The following is a 20,559-nucleotide window of genomic DNA, read 5'->3' as shown; positions in this document are numbered from 1 at the left end:
CAGAAAAACACTTTGTGAAGGAAGTACCACTTTGGCATGTCCAAATGGTATCCATTTTCTACAGTGCTTTCCTATGCCCAAATAACCATCCTCCACCAAATGCCAGCTCAATCCATTCATTATTTTGAGCCCAGCTTCAACATTCGTATCTATGTCCAGTGTGGTACTTTGCAAAGCAAGTACCACCTAGGCTCCTCCTTTTGAGCTGAAAATTTGTGAAGACGGTCTTCTTAGTAACTGATCATCCTCAGCCAAAACTCACGCCCATTAGCCATGTGCATTTCCCGTACCGCTAATCAAACACTTGGCTGCTTATTCATGTTTGAGCATCGATCGGTCTCCTCGTGAGAATCTTATGTTGTGATTTTCTTCCTAGCACCTACCTAGGGAGTGCCCAACCCACTAGACATGCCTAGGCCACCCAGAACACATGGCAATGCCACGGTCACGCGGTGACCTCGCGGCGGGCATGCGAGTTTACGCGCTCTAGAGTTGGGGCCCTCGGCCACCGTCCAAACCTCGACGTATCGCCACCAAACCATGTATTTATGATTAAATAGGTACTTATGTAACTAGAAATGATTTTTGGAAAAAATAAATAGCAAACTATGAGGCAGCTGCAGTTCAAATTTGACCCGCTTCCTACTTAATCGGCAGGAATTTGTCTTTTTCACCAGAGGTGGATCGAAACTTTTGACACCAAACCATTTTGTCAATTGTGAATTAAATATGGCCTAGTATTTTAGAAAATTGATTTGGTCCAATTTTGCAACAAATATATGGTAGGTCCTTCACAAAAAAACTCATTTCAGGCACTCGGAAAATGGAAAATGATTTTTCCGTGCAAACAAAATGAAAAATCCCTTAGGCAACATTGTTTGGAATTCCAAGATGCACCCTTGTGCACAATATGAGATCATTTGAACAAACTATGCCATGAATGTGGCCATAAGATTGATCATTTGGCTTGAAAGCCAGGAATCTTCACGCGTGATAGCTCATTTTGGAGAACACTTTTTTAAAATAATTTCCGTATTACAAGTTTATTATTATTACTAGAAACTTGGTCACATATAATGACACAATGCGAAGGTTTTCCAATTTTTTGATTTTTTTGAAGTTTTTTATGCCCGTTTCAAAATGCGGTCAAAACGGCGGGCTTGACCGTTCCTAGCTAGTGGTTGAATCTTGGAAAACTTTTGATGTTTCTCTGATTAAATAGATACTTATGTACCTAGAAATGATTTTTGGAAAAAATAAAGATCAAACTATGAGGCAGCTGCAGTTCAAATTTGACCCGCTTCCTCCTGAATCGGTGGGAAATTGTCTTTTTCACCACAGGTGGATAAAAACTTTTTACACCCAACCATTTTGTCAATTGTGCATTAAATATGGCCTAGTATTTTATAAAATTGATTTGGTCCAATTTTGCAACAAATATATGGTAGGTCCTTCACACAAAACCTCATTTCGGGCACTCAAAAAATGGAAAATGAATTTTTCGTCCAAAGAAAATGAAAACTCCCTTAGGCAACATTGTTTGGAATTCCAAGATGCACCATTGTGCACAATATGATATCATTTGAACAAACTATGCCATGAATGTGGCCATAAGATTGATCATTTGACTTGAAAGCCATGAATCTTCACACTTGATAGCTCGTTTCTGAGAACACTTTTTTAAAATAGTTGTCGTATTACAAGTTTATAATTTTTTCTGGTACCTTGGCCACATATAATGAAACAATGCGAAGGTTTTCCAATTTTTTGATTTTTTTTTGAATTTTTTATGCCCGTTTCAAAATGCGGTCAAAATGGCGGGAATAACTGTTCCTAGCTAGTGGTTGAATCTTGAATTTTTTTTGGTGTTTCTATGATTAAATAGATACTTATATACTTAGAAATGATTTTTGGAAAAAATAAAGAGCAAACTACGAGGTAGCTACAGTTCAAATTTGACCCGCTTCCACCTGAATCGGCGGGAATTTGTCTTTTTCACAAGAGGTGGATCAAAACATTTTACACCCAACCATTTGGTCAATTGTGCATTAAATATGTCCTAGTATTTTAGAAAATTGATTTGGTACAATTTTGCAACAAATATATCATGGGTCCTTCACAAAAAAAATTCATTTTGGGCACTCAGAAAATGATTTAAAATAGCTAGAAAGATCATAAATGCATACAAATTGGTCCTTGTCTATAAAATGTGGTCTAAGTCTAGTGAAAATTTGTGTGGTGCCATTTTGCAAAATATTTTTGATAGCTGCTTCACAAAATCCCTCTATTTTTAATACTTGAAGATTATTTTAAATCACTGATTTTTCGAACCAATGAGAACTCTTCCCACGGATCGATGACATGGCGCCCATCCATCCATCCATCCATCTCTCCATCCCACATCCATCCATCCATCTATCTACAGAAAAAAGAAAAGAAAAAGATCCCCACCCGCAGCCCAAACCCTAGCTCAGATCCCCCATCGCACCCCTCCTCCCTCGTCCCCATCTCCTCACCGCCGCCGCCGCCACCTTCTCCCCGTCCCCTGCACCACTCCTCGTCGCCAACCTACGGCGCCCGATGCCGCCGGATTCCGGCACCGTCCGACGGCGCTCGATACCCTCCCCTCCGCTCCATCCTCCCCATCGACCAGATGGACCGCGCCCTCCCACCCACACATCGCCGCCGCCACCCACCGTCCCGTCTGACCTCGCCACCGCCACCCACCGCCCAGTCTGACCTCATTGCCGGCCGCCCCTCCCGCTCTCTTCCCCCCACAGCCGCCGCCCCCTCCCTCTCCTCCCATCAGAAGAGAAGAGGGACCTTCGTTTGTACGAGGGGACAGCTGCGTCTCGTCCTTGCGCGGATCGAGCCGGACGCGCGTCGTCGTCAAGAGCCGTCGTCAAGGCGCGTCGTCGTCAAGAGCTAGAGACGCCATGGGAGTGCAGATCGAGGCGGGGTCCTTCTTCCTCCGTCTGCTTCTGCTCTCTCGCCCATCTTCTCCCCATCCCTTCCATTCCCTCCCACTGCTGCTGGATTTGGGGGGGTGGGGAGAGAGCCATGCCAGTGTCGATGTCGGTTGGCTGATTTGGTTCTTTGCTCCCCAGGTGGCCTCCGCGCATCTCCTACGCCCGCTCGAGCCGTAGAAGCATGGGCGCGAACGGCCCCGCTAGCAGCACCGCCGCCTCATCATCCTCTTCGTCGGCCACTGCGGGCTGCGGCGGCGGCGCGGCCTAGAAGCCGTGGATGTTCGTCGGGCTCGGGAACCCCGGCAGGATGTACAAGGGGACCCCCACAACGTAAGATTCCGGCGCTCCAGCTTTCTGGATCACGCTTTGCTTGTCTTGTAAGGAGCTGTGCGTTTTCAGCTGGTAGCCCTGTCGACTGTCCAAGTTAGTCATGATGCAATTCATAAATCCTACTAGTAATTGCTAGAAATTACTGCAATTTTCTGAAGCCGATTTAACTATGTCTACAAACACTGATGTTGCGTGGCTGGAAAGGCTAAGTAGGCTTGATGCTAAGCTCTTCGCCAGGGTAAAGGTGTTATCTTTTTGGTTGCTTGATACTACAAACTCTTGGCTTTCAGTTAACTGTGTACTATCCCGATTAGTGTGATTAAACTATACTCTGGATTATAGTATGTCACTATTATATCCTGTTGGTAATCATTATGTTGTTGCATACAGGTTGACGAGATGGGGTTCAGACGCCCCAGCAAGATCCAGGCCGTCACGCTTCCCATGATCCTCACGCCTCCCTACAAGAACCTCGTAGCCCAGGCGCACAACGGCTCCGGCAAGACCACCTGCTTCGTCCTCGGCATGCTCAGCCGCGTCGACCCCAGCCGCAGGACTCCCCAGGCCATCTGCATCTGCCCTACCAGGGAGCTTGCGCAGCAGGTCCCTCTCTCATCTCATCTAGTTACTGAATACTCCTCTGACTGCTATTTTTCACCTGTAATCTGATTATTAATGTACCCAAATGTTAATTGGACCTCCTGTCTAGTATAGGACAAGTCAGTGAATGCTAGTATGTGTTTTACTAAATTCATCAGATAGTTAACTCACTGTGAGATGTCCACTCTTGTTTTGTTAATTCATCAGATAGCAGGAAATTCCGCCCTGCTTTGTCGAACTGTTTCTGACCATGTTTGCCTGCATTGCGTGTTCTGTGCAGGTGTTGATGCAGGCAAATCTGTTCCTGACCAAGCTGACCAGCATGTGCGAGAGGAGCACGGAGAAGGGCTCTATGTGGGTCACCATGAAGCGATGTGAGAGACCCCCTACCCTTACAGCTGGTTCGTGTGGTGTGGGTTGTAGATTTGATGGGTTCAGCAACTCTGATGTGATGAGTTGTTCGATGTGCGCAGCGTCGATGAAGTGTCAGGCTAGGTTGAAGAAGATGTCGAGTAAGGGGGAGCCTATTAAGTACCGGTGCCTGGTCTGCGCCACCGATGGCAAGAGGAACATCTCCACCTCGGTACTATTCACTTTCTCTCTGTTGCTGGTTCGGCATTATGTCTGCTGGATGTATTTTTCCTTGATTCTGTGCCTGATGGTAATCAGGTTGCCGTTATTTAGCCCCTTGTGTGCTATGATTGTGAATTATAGACCAGACATTTGCATATTTCCTTCGTGTATCTGCTGTATGAACTGAAACTACTCCAGTTTGCACACATGCTAAATAGAATTTTTGTTGGTTGTTACTTCCAATTGAGGACTGTTTTTTGGTGTTGAGAAATCGATAGGTAGGTCGGTAAATATAATGGAAGAACTTATATTAGATTTTCGTTGGTTTCAGAATGTTTGTTTCATGGTATTTTCCGATAATGGAAGAACTTATATTAATCTGCTGGTTGTTGGTTTCTATTTACTCCCTCCTTAATTCAAAGCTGAGACACTTATTTTTGATCGGAGGGAGTACATGCTTGTAACAGCCTTGAACTAGTCATTTCAGAATTCAGATAGAAACTACCTTTTGGGGAGCCTTCTATTCAGTCATAGCCTTGACATGGTCGACCCTTGACCCTCCGTGTTTTTCAGGTACAAAATTGGCCATAGTTCTGTACATGACGTGTTTGGTGCATCTCTTTTCAGGTACGAGATGGCTCTGACCAGAATTGGTCTTGCTGGCATCGCCGTCATGGGGGCAGAACCTTGCCCTCAACCTTCTCCCGCTCCCTTTTTGCTCAGGCGGTGGTGCACATCCCGCGCCAATTCAAGGTGTCGGACTGGTTCCTGGACAGGAAGAAGGACTACAAGGACGTGAGGTTCTCCCAGGTCGTCTCCAACGCCGTCGACATGAAGCTCAGGGATGACCTTGAGAGGCTCAAGAAGATCAGGTATAACCTCGTCGTTCCCTGTTCTTTTCCCCCCTTACTATTGGTTGATATATGACTATGTGTTAGATTCAACTACTGAAGATGCTTGCACTTCATATCAGGACTAGCAGTTTGTGTCTTGCCTGGCAGTATACAGTTTAATTTGCTATTATTAGCTAGGGTTGTTGATAGACTTAATTTTCTACTGGAAGTCAAATCTCCTAAACACTAGAATGCCTGAAATGTCAGGGTAGCAAGTACTAGCCCTGTGCTTCATTCTATGTACCGTTCTGGTGTCTATGCATGTATGGGCTAGCTTTTTGTGTAGAATAGTGAGTTGATGCTTCTTTCTACAGAAATACAGCATGTTAGCTCTATGGATGTTTATTTACCTGCAACTTCTGCCAGCTCTAACTTGGTTATATAACAGTTCAATTCAGTCAAATCTTTGGGGTGTTGATACACTACTATGCAAGTTCTATGGTATGTGAGTTCCTTCTATTGCTGCAAGCATTGACACAATATGTCATGTGCAGGGAGCTCCGCATCCGAGTCTCGTCCATCCTCGGCAGCAAGGAGCTGGGCCAAGGGAGCAAGCAGCGCTGCTGTTTACTTGGGGCCAGATCGAGTAAGATGGCGCACCATGGCGTGTGGCGCCCTATTTTGCTTCCAAGAGCAGTACTGTTTATTTGAAAGGAGATGTACTCGTCTACTGCCTAGTAAACAGTACTGCCTAGTACTTTTTATTTTGCTTCCAAGAGCAGTACTGTTTATTTTGCTTCCATGGCATGTGGCGGCCTATTTTGAATGATTGTCATGTACTGTGATGTAGTGAGCTGTAGGAGTGAAATGAAATTTTATCTGCTGTTGTATGTGTTATTTTCCTGTAATGTGTTGTGTACATTTTACTTGAACATTAAATTCTCCAGAAAATGTTCTTACTGGACCTGATAGTGGCCACGACCCAAATATGCTTGTACTATTAAGATGCCATGGCCCAAAATAACCTGGGCTGAAAAGCTATTCAGAAGTACTATAAGCAGGCCTTGACTCAAATAGAAAATAGAAACAAAAAGGAAACGAACTATGTGGAAAGGTAAGGGCCCATGATAGAAAAGGCCCAAAAACATCAAGGAAAAAAATCATAAATTGGCTGAATTGTTGGGCCTAGCCCATGTAAAACACCCAGTCGGACCGGGCTGAATCTTGTGAGTGACCTTTTCAATTGGTCGCAATTTAGCCACGTCAGATTGCCACGTCAGATCCGACGTGGCCTGGGTAGACAGCCAGTGACCAAAACAAAAGGTCATGGGTTCAACGACCTTCTGTTTTGGTCGTAAACGTCTACGACCTTCTCACAGAGAAGGTCGTTAATTTCAGTTTACGACTGCCAGCTTTTGACCATCTGTTTTTGGTCCCAAAAAAAGGTCGCAAATGAAAATCAATGACCTTTCAGGGACCAATAGTGAGGGTCACAAGTTGACATATTTCTTGTAGTGTGCCCAGTATGTCTTAACACGGGCAAGAGCCATCCGCGCACCCTCTATGCACGCTGACCTCTTTGCAGCGTCAATATGCGGCACAGCACCAAGAAATCGTTGCACTAAACCAAAATAACTATTCGGCCTTGGTCCTTCCGGCCAAAGATGATCCACGACAGACCTCATGGCAAGCCCGGACAACCTATGGAGCTCAGCCCACTCAGCCATTTGCTCATTTAACAGCAGCGGACGCGTTGGAGCATTGGACTGCGACCAGAACAACTTTTCCACTTCATGATCTTTTTGATCTTTGAAAAACTCAGTTGCATCAGCAGCACACACTGCCAAGTCCAAGTACGTGTCTGCAGCACTCCATAATTGATCCAGAGGGGCATACTTCGGATCTCCGAACTTCGTCCGCAACAAAAAGGGCTTCCCAGCCGTGATATCTCCGGCTTGACGAAGCTCCTCCTTCGCCGCTTTGATTTCAGAGCGGGTCTCCTTGGCTGCTACCATGGCTTTCTTCAGGCCCGCCGCTTTCGCTTGGCTTTCCTTTTCAAGAAGCTCATACCGGTCGGCGGCATCCTTCAGCTCAACAGCCATCTTGGCTATTTTATCTTCGCTCTGGCGATGAGCAGCCTGTTCGGCTCTTAATTCTTCGACCACCTTAAGGGCGGCCGCATCACTTCTCCTGGCTTGTTCCTTGGCTCGGGCAAGCTCCGCCCGAAGGGTCTCCATGGCGGCAGCTCCATCTCCAGTCACAGCATATTATAGATACTAGCATCATGCTCCTCTTAAATATCTGTTAACCACCGGAGAATACATACCCTATGCCTCGTCAAGCCGCTTGTTTACAAGCATGATGTCGGCATCTGCCGCATCAAGTTGCCGCTTCAGTTCGGCAAACTCACCAGTCCGGCTAGCCACCGGACCCTCAGCCGCCTGCACATGAAAACAACATGATCATCACCTGGGACTATGATCCTCTGTTTTCCACCTTTAGGATGGCAACCAGAGTCTCAGGGGCTACTATCTGTATAGGGCACACCTAGTGTGTGCGGTACCGTCAAAATATATATTACTTCGTGTACCTCAAAGCCTTTTAGCAGGCTCATAAAAGCTTCATGCAACCCACTTTTGGCGGATGAAATCCTCTCAACCACCGTACCCATTAAAGTACGATGCGCCTCTGAGATAGCCGCTTGCTCCAGAAGACCCATCAGTACGTCCGGTTGTGCACCGGACAGTCCCAGACTCTTTCTGTTGCTCTCCATAGGAGCCGAATCCTCCGGACTTCGGGTGGCTGGAGGGTTACCTTCCGGCCTTGGCGGATCGGGAGAAATCCTCCGTGACGACACCTCAGGGTCGTCCGCCTCATGAGGCGGGGAGACAGGGGGAGGCGTTTCGCTCTCCATCATCTCCGAAAGAAGATCCCCCGAAGACGAACTCTGTCGAGAAGGGCTACGATCCGAACTGCAAGACATACGTCTCAGTTATTGTCCTCGAAGATGAAGCAGGATATATTTACCAAAAGTACTCTAGTTCACTTACAGCTCGGTGGAGGGCTGATACCCTTGCGGGCACTGTGCGGTAAGGATGCCCTCCGGGGCAGGGCCCTCTGGTGAAGGTTTCTTCCCTCGTTTGGAAACTCTTGTTTCCATGTCTTCAGAGGCGGTCCTTTTCCTTCCTTGGGGAGAGGGAATTTCAGATTCTTCTCCCCGGTTATCCTCCTTCGCGGAGACACTAATTCCCCCGGTTTGGATGAGTAATGAGTGAGGCACGCTTTCAGCTTCTTTATTCCTTCCTTTATCTTCCCCTAATGGCGCTTGATAAGGTGCGAGCTCAAGCATCCCGGCCAGTACAGGATCTGGTGAGCCCTCGGGAAGGGGGGCCGAACACCTGATCATCTTCGCCTTTCTTATCCTGTCCTGGTCAAAGAGCGATTTTTCAGAATGATGTTGTGACAAATTAAAAGACAGTGTGTTCGGCTGTAGAATTAGTTACGTGGGTATCTGGACGATTGCAGTTTAGACCCGCATCCTCGGTGGTGTCCGGACACTTTATTCGTGATCCGAAGAACAATCCATACATCTCAACGAGCGTCACGCCGAAGAATTGCTGAATAGTTCGCGGTCCTTCCGGGATGAACTCCCACAAACGGAGAGGTCGACGTTGGCATGGCAGGACCCGACAAACCAGCATGACTTGCATTACCTTGACAAGGCCAACATCTCTCTTGAGGATATCTCGGATGCGACTCTGCAATGTCGGCACGTCATTAACTGGCCCCCAGTCTAGCCCCTTGTTGACCCATGACGCCAGTTGTGGCGGGGGGCCCGAACGGAAGGCGGGGGCGGCTGCCCACTTAGTACTTCGGGGAACCGTGATGTAAAACCACTCCCGCTGCCATAAGTTGGACGTCTCCGGGAAGGAACCCTTTGGCCATGGAGCATCGGCGCCTTTGCTTATTATGGCACCTCCGCATTCTGCGTGTCGCCCATCGATCATCTTCGGCTTCACATTGAAGGTCTTGAGCCATAAGCCGAAGTATGGGGTGATGCGGAGGAAGGCCTCACACACGACGATGAACGACGAGATGTGAAGGATGGAATCCGGAGCCAGATCATGGAAATCGAGCCCGTAGTAGAACATAAGCCCTCTAACAAAGGGATCAAGACTAAAACCTAGCCCTCGGAGGAAGTGGGAAACAAATACGACGCTCTCGTTGGGTTTGGGAGTAGGGATGACCTGCCTTGGAGCAGGCAGCCTGTGCGAGATTTCGGCGGTCAGATACCTGGCTTCTCTTAGCTTATTGATGTCCTCCTCTGTGACAGAGGAGGCTATCCACCGGCCTTGAAAGTTGGATCTGGACATGATTGAAGGTCCGAAGCGCTTAGCCGGAGCCTCGGGTGTTGGAATTTGAGGTGGGGGAAGGGAAGGATCGAGCGCGAGAAGAAAAGGACAGGCCTTGGCCCCTTTATAAAGAGGGTGAATATCAAGCGTCCTCCGCGTGACCGTTTGGAACTTGCCTAAAATCGAGGAGTCATACCCACAGGCACGATTGGGTTACCCACACCCGTATTGATGAGAATCCCGTGATAAAAGGAACACGATCTCTGCTTCGACAAGACGTGCCAATAAAATCGCCTCGTAATACGTGCAGTGGCAGGCTGGGAAGAACGGTTCGTCATGACCAGACCACGGCAGAACGTCACACTATGAAAAGTTGTCAGCAGATTAGATTTGTGGGAATATTATACTCTCTACGGTGGTATGTGGAATTTGTTTTGCAGAGCCGGACACGATCCTAGTGTTCAAAATCTTCTATGGAGTATTCGGAGGAGGAACCCGCCTTCCAATGCCGAAGACAATCTGCGCGCCGGACTCATCGTCATTGAAGCCTAGTTCAGGGGCTACTGAGGGAGTCCTGGACTAGGGGGTCCTCGGACAGCCGGACTATATACTTTGGCCGGACTATTGGACTATGAAGATACAAGATGGAAGACTTCGTCCCGTGTCCGGGTGGGACTCTCCTTGGCGTGGAAGGCAAGCTTGGCAATTCGGATCTGTAGATCTCCTCCCTTGTAACCGACTCTGTGTAACCCTAGCCCCCTCCAGTGTCTATATAAACCGGAGGGTTTAGTCCGTAGGACAAGAACAATCATAACCATAGGCTAGCTTCTAGGGTTTAGCCCCTACGATCTCGTGGTAGATCAACGCTTGTAATACTCATATCATCAAGATCAATCAAGCAGGAAGTAGGGTATTACCTCCATCGAGAGGGCCCGAACCTGGGTAAACATTGTGTCCCCCGCCTCCTGTTACCATCCGCCTTAGACGCACAGTTCGGGACCCCCTACCCGAGATCCGCCGGTTTTGACACCGACACTCGCGCCGGAGGCGTTGTGTGCCACCGTGAAGACAAACGCACTGCATGACCACTGGTCTAAGTCTGCAAGCTGATACAACTCATGCATCTCTGGTACTATGCACATGTGCCTCTACAGAATTAGTAGACATGCCTCAAGTAACCGCGCGTCCATGCCTGTAAAAGAGGCTTCATTCACATCGGTGTGTCTCGACACTTGACACCCATGCCTCTAGACTCTTCACGACCGTGCCTCAACATGATTCCCGCCCGAGTGTTTGTATGATAAAGTTTTTGCTTACTTGAAAGGTGACATTTGATAGTGTTGGAAGCCCCCACCCATAATTACCCCATAAATCTCCATTTCCCGGAATATAATGGGAACGAAAAGGGAAACAAAAAGGAAACTTGGAACCAACGACGCGGTTGCCCGGTATTTTCTGTCTGTTATCGCGCGGAAAGAAAAAGCAGAAAATTGAAGTACTTGGAGGGTTAAACTGCAAAACGCACAAAATCACAAACAGGAAAGGAGGAACCGGGAACCAACCGCATTGGCTGGTTTTTCCTTGCGGGAGCGCCCCATGATGACCCACAAGTATAGGGGATCTATCGTAGTCCTTACGATAAGTAAGAGTGTCGAACCCAACGAGGAGCAGAAGGAAATGATAAGCAGTTTTCAGCAAGGTATTCTCTGCAAGCACTGAAATTATAGGTAACATATAGTTTTGTGATAAGATAATTTGTAACGAGCAACAAGTAACAAAAGTAAATAAAGTGCAGCAAGGTGGCCCAATCCTTTTTGTAGCAAAGGACAAGCCTGGACAAACTCTTATATAAAGAAAAGCGCTCTCGAGGACACATGGGAATTATCGTCAAGCTAGTTTTCATCACGTTCATATGATCCGCGTTCGGTACTTTGATAATTTGATATGTGGGTGGACCGGTGCTTGGGTGCTGTCCTTACTTGGACAAGCATCCCACTTATGATTAACTCCTATTGCAAGCATCCGCAACTACAAAAGAAGTATTATGGTAAACCTAACCATAGCATGAAACATATGGATCCAAATCAGCCCCTTACGAAGCAACACATAAACTAGGGTTTAAGCTTCTGTCACTCTAGCAACCCATCATCTACTTATTACTTCCCAATGCCTTCCTCTAGGCCCAAATAATGGTGAAGTGTCATGTAGTCGACGTTCACATAACACCACTAGAGGAGAGACAACATACATCTCATCAAAATATCGAACGAATACCAAATTCACATGACTACTAATAGCAAGACTTCTCCCATGTCCTCAGGAACAAACGTAACTACTCACAAAGCATATTCATGTTCATAATCGGAGGAGTACTAATATGCATATAGGATCTGAACATATGATCTTCCACCAAATAAACCAACTAGCATCAACTACAAGGACTAATCAACACTACTAGCAACCTACAAGTACCAATCTCAGACTTGGAGACAAGAATTGGATACAAGAGATGAACTAGGGTTTGAGAGGAGATGGTGCTGGTGAAGATGTTGATGGAGATTGGCCCTCTCCCGATGAGAGGAGCATTGGTGATGACGATGGCAATGATTTCCCCTCCCGGGGGAAGTGTCCTCGGCAGAACAGCTCCGCCAGAGCCCTAGATTGGTTCCGCCAAGGTTCCGCCTCGTGGCGGCGGAGTCTCGTCCCGAAAGCTTGCTTATGATTTTTCTTCGGACGAAAGACTTCATATCGTAGAAGATGGGCACCGGTGGGCCAACAGGGGGCCCACGAGGCAGGGGGCGCGCCCAGGGGGGTAGGGCGCGCCCCCCACCCTCGTGGCCAGGGTGTGGGCCCCCTCTGGTATTTCTTCCGCTCAATATTTTTTATTATTTCCAAAAATAACTTCCGTGGAGTTTCAGGACTTTTGGAGTTGTGCAGAATAGGTCTCTAATATTTGCTCCTTTTCCAGCCCAGAATTCCAGCTGCCGGCATTCTCCCTCTTTATGTAAACCTTGTAAAATAAGAGAGAATAGGCATAAGTATTGTGACTTAATGTGTAATAACAGCCCATAATGCAATAAATATCAATATAAAAGCATGATGCAAAATGGACGTATCAACTCCCCCAAGCTTAGACCTCGCTTGTCCTCAAGCGGAAGCCGATAAGGATAAATAAGACCACATGTTTGAGCTAGAGGTGTTGATAAAATAAAATACGGGCATGAGGGCATCATGATCATTCTTATAACAGCAACATATATGGATATTGTAATATGATTTCTTATGCTCAAGTAATAATCTATTCACAATGTCAAGTATGAATCAGAAACTTTATTGAGAACTAACAAACTATAATCCCAGTCATTGAAGCAATTGCAATTTATCATAACAACGGAAAGAGTCTATGTAAGAGCTTTTCAGCAAGTCCACATACTCAACTATCATTTAGTCTTTCACAATTGCTAACACTCAGCAATACTTGTGGTTACGGAGTTTTAATCGGACACAGAGAAAGATAGGGCTTATAGTTTCGCCTCCCAACCATTTACCTCAAGGGTAATGTCAACAATAATAGTTCATGCTAACTTAAATCCAATTGGATATATATATCAGGATCTTTCCAACATACAATGCTTGCCAAAGGATAAAATGTAAAAAGGAAAGGTGAAGATCACCATGACTCTTGCATAAGGTTAAGAGATAAAAGTAAAAGATAGCCCCTTCGCAGAGGGAAGCAGAGGTTGCCATGCGCTTTTAGGGTTGGATGCACAAAATCTTAATGCGAAAGAACGTCACTTTATATTGCCACTTGTGATATGGACCTTTATTATGCAGTCCGTCGCTTTTATTTCTTCCACATCACAAGATCGTATAAAGCTTATTTTCTCCCACACTAATAAGTCGTACATATTTAGAGAGCAATTTTTATTGCTTGCACCGATGACAACTTACTTGAAGGATCTTACTCAATCCATAGGTAGATATGGTGGACTCTCATGGCAAACTGGGTTTAAGGGTATTTGGAAGCACAAGTAGTATCTCTACTTGGTGCAAAGAATTTGGCTAGCATGAGGGGGAAAGGCAAGCTCAACATGTTGGATGATCCATGACAATATACTTTATCTCAGATATAAGAAAACATAACCCATTACGTTGTCTTCCTTGTCCAACATCAACTCTTTAGCATGTCATATTTTAATGAGTGCTCACAATCATAAAAGATGTCCAAGATAGTATATTTATATGTGAAACCTCTCTTTCTTTATTACTTCCTATTAATTGCAACGATGACCAAAGCTATGTTTGTCAACTCTCAACAACTTTTAATCATCATACTCTTTTTATGTGAAGTCATTACTCTCCATAAGATCAATATGATCTCTTTGTTTCTTTTTATTCTTTCTTTTTTTCTTTTTTTCCCTCAAGATCATAGTAAAATAATCAAGCCCTTAACTCAACACTAATCTTTATTATATAGCTCACTGACTCGATTACATAAAGGGATCATAAAGCAAAACTCAAAACTAAATCATACCAAAAACTTTATTCTACTAGATCAAGATATTACTAAAAGGATCGTACTAAGAAAAAAAGGTAAAGATAAAGATGTGATGGTGATATGATACGTCTCCGTCGTATCTATAATTTTTTATTGTTCCATGCCAATATTATTCAACTTTCATATACTTTTTGGCAACTTTTTATACTATTTTTGGGACTAACATATTGATCCAGTGCCAGTTCCTGTTTGTTGCATGTTTTATGTTTCGCAGAAACCCCATATCAAACGGAATCCAAACGGGCGGAGCTTATTTTTGCAATATTTGGAAAATCTGGGGGAAAGATCAACGCGAGACGGTGCCCGAGGTGGCCACGAGGCAGGGGGGCGCGCCTGCCCCCTAGGTGCGCCCTTGACCCTCGTGGGCCACCCGTAAGGCGGTTGATGCCCTTCTTCGGCCGCAAGAAAGCTAATTTTTGGTAAAAAAATCACGGCGAAGGTTTCAGTCCAATCGGAGTTACGGATCTCCATATATATATATGAAACGGTGAAAGGGCAGCAGAAGAGAACACAAAAACAGAGAGAGACAGAGAGACAGCTCCAATCTCAAAGGGGCTCTCGCCCCTCCCACGCCATGGAGGCCAAGGACCAGAGGGGAAACCCTTCTCCCATCTAGGGAGGAGGTCAAGGAAGAAGAAGACGAAGGGCCCCCCTCTCCCCTTCTCTTCCGATGGCGCCGGAACGCCGCCATGGCCATCATCATCACCGCAATCTTCACCAACAACTTCACCGCCATCATCACCAACTCTTCCCCCCTCTATGCAGCGGTGTAACCTCTCTCTTACCCGCTGTAATCTCTACATAAACATGGTGCTCAACGCTATATATTATTTCCCAATGATGTATGGCTATCCTATGATGTTTGAGTAGATCCGTTTTGTCCTATGGGCTATTTGATGATCAAGATTGGTTTGAGTTGCATGTTTTATTATTGGTGCTGTCCTATGGTGCTCTCCGTGTCGCGCAAGCGTGAGGGATTCCCGCTGTAGGGTTTGCAATATGTTCATGATTTGCTTATGGTGGGTGGCGTGAGTGACAGAAGCACAGACCCGAGTAAGTAGGTTGTTTGCATATGGGATAAAGGGGACTTGATGCTTTAATGCTATGGTTGGGTTTTAACTTAATGATCTTTAGTAGTTGCGGATGCTTGCTAGAGTTCCAATCATAAGTGCATATGATCCAAGTAGAGAAAGTATGTTAGCTTATGCCTCTCCCTCAAATAAAATTGCAATAATGATTACCAGTCTAGTTATCGGTTGCCTAGGGACAAATAACTTTCTCGTAACAAAAAGCTCTTTACTAAAACTAATTTAGTTGTGTCTTCATCTAAACAGCCCCTACTTTTTATTTACGCGCTCTTTATATTCTTGCAAACCTATCCAAAATTACCTACAAAGTACTTCTAGTTTCATACTTGTTTTCGGTAAAGCGAACGTCAAGTGTGCGTAGAGTTGTATCGGTGGTCGATAGAACTTGAGGGAATATTTGTTCTACCTTTAGCTCCTCATTGGGTTCGACACTCTTACTTATCGAAAGAGGCTACAATTGATCCCCTATACTTGTGGGTTATCAAGACCTTTTTCTGGCGCCGTTGCCGGGGAGCAATAGCGTGGGGTGAATATTCTCGTGTGTGCTTGTTTGCTTTATCACTAAGTAATTTTTATTTGCTGTTCTTAGTTGTTCTTTATCTTTAGTTATGGATATGGGACATGAAATACCAAAAAAATTAGGTGTACTTGCTACTCATGGAGATGAGGAACTTCCTAAAACCCTCGATGCTCGTTATGTGACAGATATTATGTACTACTTTGATAATCCAGAGAAAACCCCATTCAATTTGGTAATGGGAGTAACGTTGGATCAACGTGAATACTTTAGGGATTATCGCTTGACACAAAAAGGGAAACTATTATGGGATCAAATTAATAAGTTGTATTGGTATGCTAGGCAACTATGCTTGAGATATGATTATACTTGTTGCTCTAGGATGAAGTCTCCACACCTTCCCTTTTCATGCGAATTTAATGATAATAAAACCTTAGCTTCTTATGCTAATGGTATATATGATTACTATGATGTGGAACAAATAGAAGAATTTGTTGCTTTTATGGGTGCTTATGAAATTGAATCTATGTTCAAAGAGTTTGAAGATTTTGATGATGCTGTTTATAGACCTGAAAATTTAGCTACCCTCAAATATTGCTATGAGAATTGTGAATACAATTCCGATATTAATGCACTTATTGAGAAAGTCTCCGCTGTCCAAGAAGAGACTAATATTTTGCAGGAATCTATGGAAGAAGAAGTTGATGAAACTGTTGTAGCGACCCGACCTCAAACGGTCAAGTCTCTGTGCTTCAGTGCATCCCTGCATCGGTAATGCTGACACAGACAGTACTCGAAGGATTTATAACAGAGTAGCAATCACACACTTATTACATCGAATGTCTCAAAAGAGAACTTATTACAATAAATATGGCTTAAGGCCATCTAATACGATAACAGCGGAAGGCTTGGAAGATAAAGTGAGTCCATCAACTCCAACGGCATAGCTGAGCTGCACGGCAACGACCTAACGAACCTTACTCCTCGTCTGAAAAGTCTGCAACATAAAACGTTGCAGCCCGAAAACGAGTCGCCACATGGAATATGCTAGCAATATAACACAGTAGAGCAAGACAGAATAATGCTATCACTACATGCATATTTGGCTGGTGGAAAGCTCTATGGTTATTGTTTTGCGAAAAGCCAATTTTTCCCTACAACAAAGGAATAAGTTTTATTTGAACTATCATGGTAGTTGAAACATCATTGAAAAGGTTCCTCCAACTCAATCCCAATTAAAAGTAATTATCAACCCAATTATTAATTTAGAGTGATGAGATACTTAGGATAATCCAAGTACTAGATACTCAAGATGTCCATAACCGGGGACACGGCTAACCATGATTAGATTGTACACTCTGCAGAGGTTTGCGCACTTTTCCCCACAAGACTCGATCTCCTCCGTTGGATTTCTCGCATTACATGGTGTTTGAGAAACGGATGACCGAGACACAGTCTTTCAGAAACATTAACTCCCTACTCCGGGCAGACCATACCAAACCTACATCCCTCTACCTGCTGATCCACCTCTTCAAGAGCTCATGCAACTTACTCAACTATGCTAGAGCCCATAATAGCTTGTGGCTGCACACGGAAGTTTCTAGCATGGAATATCTCAGTTCCCTTTGAGCCTGGGTGGCGGACCTTAGGATTATCACACGGGTACTCCGGGATATCCTAGGACAACACTGGATTCTCTAGGTGCCCGACAAGCAATCCACCCAGATGTGTATTAAAGTTGCCACCTTAAGTTGAACCATTAATTAACAATCTCACATCTGTCATGGATTCACTCACCCAAACCACGTCTACGACCATAGCATAGCAATATAAGCAATACGTAGAAGTAACTCCCAAGGGTTTGAATATAACAGACAATAGGTTCTACCTCATCAACTACTTCCCAATACCCACAAGTTAATCTCATCGTAATCATGCAATGTTTGAGTATTGGAACTAATGCATAAAAACTGGGTATGAAAAGAGTATGATCAATGTGTTACTTGCCTTGCTGACGATCCGCAAAACCTAGGGACTCGTAGTAACACGCTTCGCACTTCGGGAATTCTATCGCAAACAAACAATAGCATACATAAGCAATCAAGCAAAGATGCACGGGCAAAACTCAAATAAGAGGATCTAACCAGAAAGTTCAACTTAAGAACTCCGGTTTGCAAAAAGAATCAAATCAAACGGAGCAACGAAACTCAAACGGCGAATGAAACAAGATCCGTTTACTAATATGGACTAAAGTCAAATTTTACAGTACCAAAATCTTGTTCAAGTTGATTAAACAGAAAGAGGGTTTCGAGACGAAGATCTAGGCGCTTGAATCGCCTGATTCCGATAAACGAGCGAAAAGATAAACTGAAACGAAAATCGGATCAGAAATCGCGATCGAAAATAATCGCGGAAAATCCGAGAAAAGAAAACTGACGAACAGGCTAACGAACGAACGTTCGCTGTCTGCGGCTAACGAGTGAACATCGTTCGTTAAATCGAACGTACGGACGAACGTCCGCTAAATAAACTAAACCAGAAAAAAACGATCTATTCTAAAAAAACGAACCTAGGTTTTTCTAAAAAAACGGATCGGTTTTTCTCTCAAAACCGGCGGCGGCGAGGCGGCTACCTTGGCGTGGCTCCGGCGAGGTCCGGCGGGGTCCGGGTGGGGCTACGGGGTAGCGGGCGGTGCGGCGCGGCGGCGGGGAGGTGTGGCTGCGGCGCTAGGCGGCGGCAGCGTCGAAGGGCGGCGGCGCGACGCGGCTAGGCGGCGGGGTTGGCGGGGCGGCTCGGGTGGTGGTGTGGGGGCGGCGGTATAAAAGGAGGGGGGCTTGCTTGGGGGAGGGGGCAAGGCGGCAAGGGAGAGTCCCGGCCGGACTTGGCTTTGGTCGGCGGCGGCCTCCCGGTCTCCTGGAGGGAGACGAGGTGCGGGGAGGTGGGGCCGGCTCGGCTGGGCCTCGGCCCAGTCGGGCGCTCGAGATTTTTTTTAAATAATTTTGCCGAAACTAAAATAAATCCTAGAAAAATAAATAAAAATCTAAAAATACCAAAACAAATTTTCACCGTCTAAATAAAATATTTAGAACAAGATGAACATTTTCTTGGCCCTAAAATGCAACTTTGAAAACGTGCAATTTTTCTAATTCAAATAAAATAGCAATAAAATCAAATATTTGATTTTAATATTTTTCCTCCAATATTTCATTTATTTTAGAGAAGTCATATTATCTCATCTCATATATTTTAATATGAAATATTTTCGGAGAGAAAAATAATTAAAACCAATAATCCTCGTTTCAATATTTGATAAAACTCAAATATGAAAACAGGGAAATCCCCAACTCTCTCCGAGGGTCCTTGAGTTGCTTAGGATTTCGAGGATCGCAAAACGAAATGCATCAAAATATGATATGCATGAATGATCTATGTATAACATTCCAAATTGAAAATTTGGGATGTTACAAACCTACCCGCCTTAAGATGAATCTCGCCCTCGAGATTCGGGTTGGCTAGAAAATAGGTGCGGGTGGTCTTTGCGAAGATCATCCTCTCGTTCCCAGGTGGCTTCATCCTCGGTATGGTGGCTCCACGGAACTTTGCAAAACTTGATAACCTTGCTGCGGGTGACTCGGCTGGCAAATTCAAGAATCCTGACTGGCTTCTCCTCATAGGTCAGATCACTGTCCAACTGAATCGCCTCCAAGGGTACTGTATCTCTTAACGGTATATCGGCCATCTCAGCATGACACTTCTTCAGCTGTGAAACATGAAACACATCATGAACTCCTGACAGTCCTTCAGGTAACTCCAGACTTCTAGGCAACTTCTCCCATACGTTCCAAAACACGATACGGTCCTACAAATCTCGGGGCTAAATTTCCCTTGACTCCAAAACGTTTCACTCCTCGCAAGGGTGACACTCGCAGATATGCTCTGTCTCCAATTTCATAGGTTACCTCCTTGCGTTTCAAATCTGCATAACTCTTCTGCCTAGACTGAGCTACCTTCAGTCTATCTCGGATCAACTTAACTTTCTCTTCAGACTCCTTGATCAAGTCTGGTCCAAACAACTGTCGGTCTCCAACTTCATCCCACATCAACGGTGTTCTGCACCTTCTTCCATACAGGGCTTCGAACGGTGCCATCTTCAAACTGGCTTGGTAGCTATTGTTGTATGAGAACTCTGCGTAGGGAAAATTGTCATCCCAACTAGATCCATAATCTAGCGCACAGGCCCTCAACATATCTTCCAGAATCTGGTTGACTCTCTCGGTCTGTCCATCCATTATACGGGTGAAAAGCTGTACTGAACTCCAGCCTCGTCCCCAAAGTCTGGTGCAGCTGATGCCAAAACTTTGAAGTAAACTGTGTTCCTCTATCTGATATGATGGTCCCCCGAACTCCATGCAGACATACGATCCTAGTCATGTATATCTTGGCCAACTTCGCACTTGTATAGGTTGTTTTCACTGGGATAAAGTGAGCCACTTTGGTCAAGCGATCAACTACTACCCATATAGAATCATATCCTGATTTGGTCCTGGGCAATCCGGTGATGAAATCCATACCAAGTTTATCCCACTTCCATTCGGGTATCGGCATAGGCTGTAACAATCCTGCTGGCTTTTGATGCTCTGCCTTCACTCTCTGACATACATCACATACGGCTACATACTCGGCAATATCCTTCTTCATACCAGTCCACCAAAAACGTTCCTTCAAATCCAAATACATCT

Source organism: Aegilops tauschii, chromosome 4 (genome assembly GCF_002575655.3).
Source record: "Aegilops tauschii subsp. strangulata cultivar AL8/78 chromosome 4, Aet v6.0, whole genome shotgun sequence".
Lineage (NCBI taxonomy): Eukaryota > Viridiplantae > Streptophyta > Magnoliopsida > Poales > Poaceae > Aegilops > Aegilops tauschii.
Note: the sequence above shows the minus strand (reverse complement) of the source record.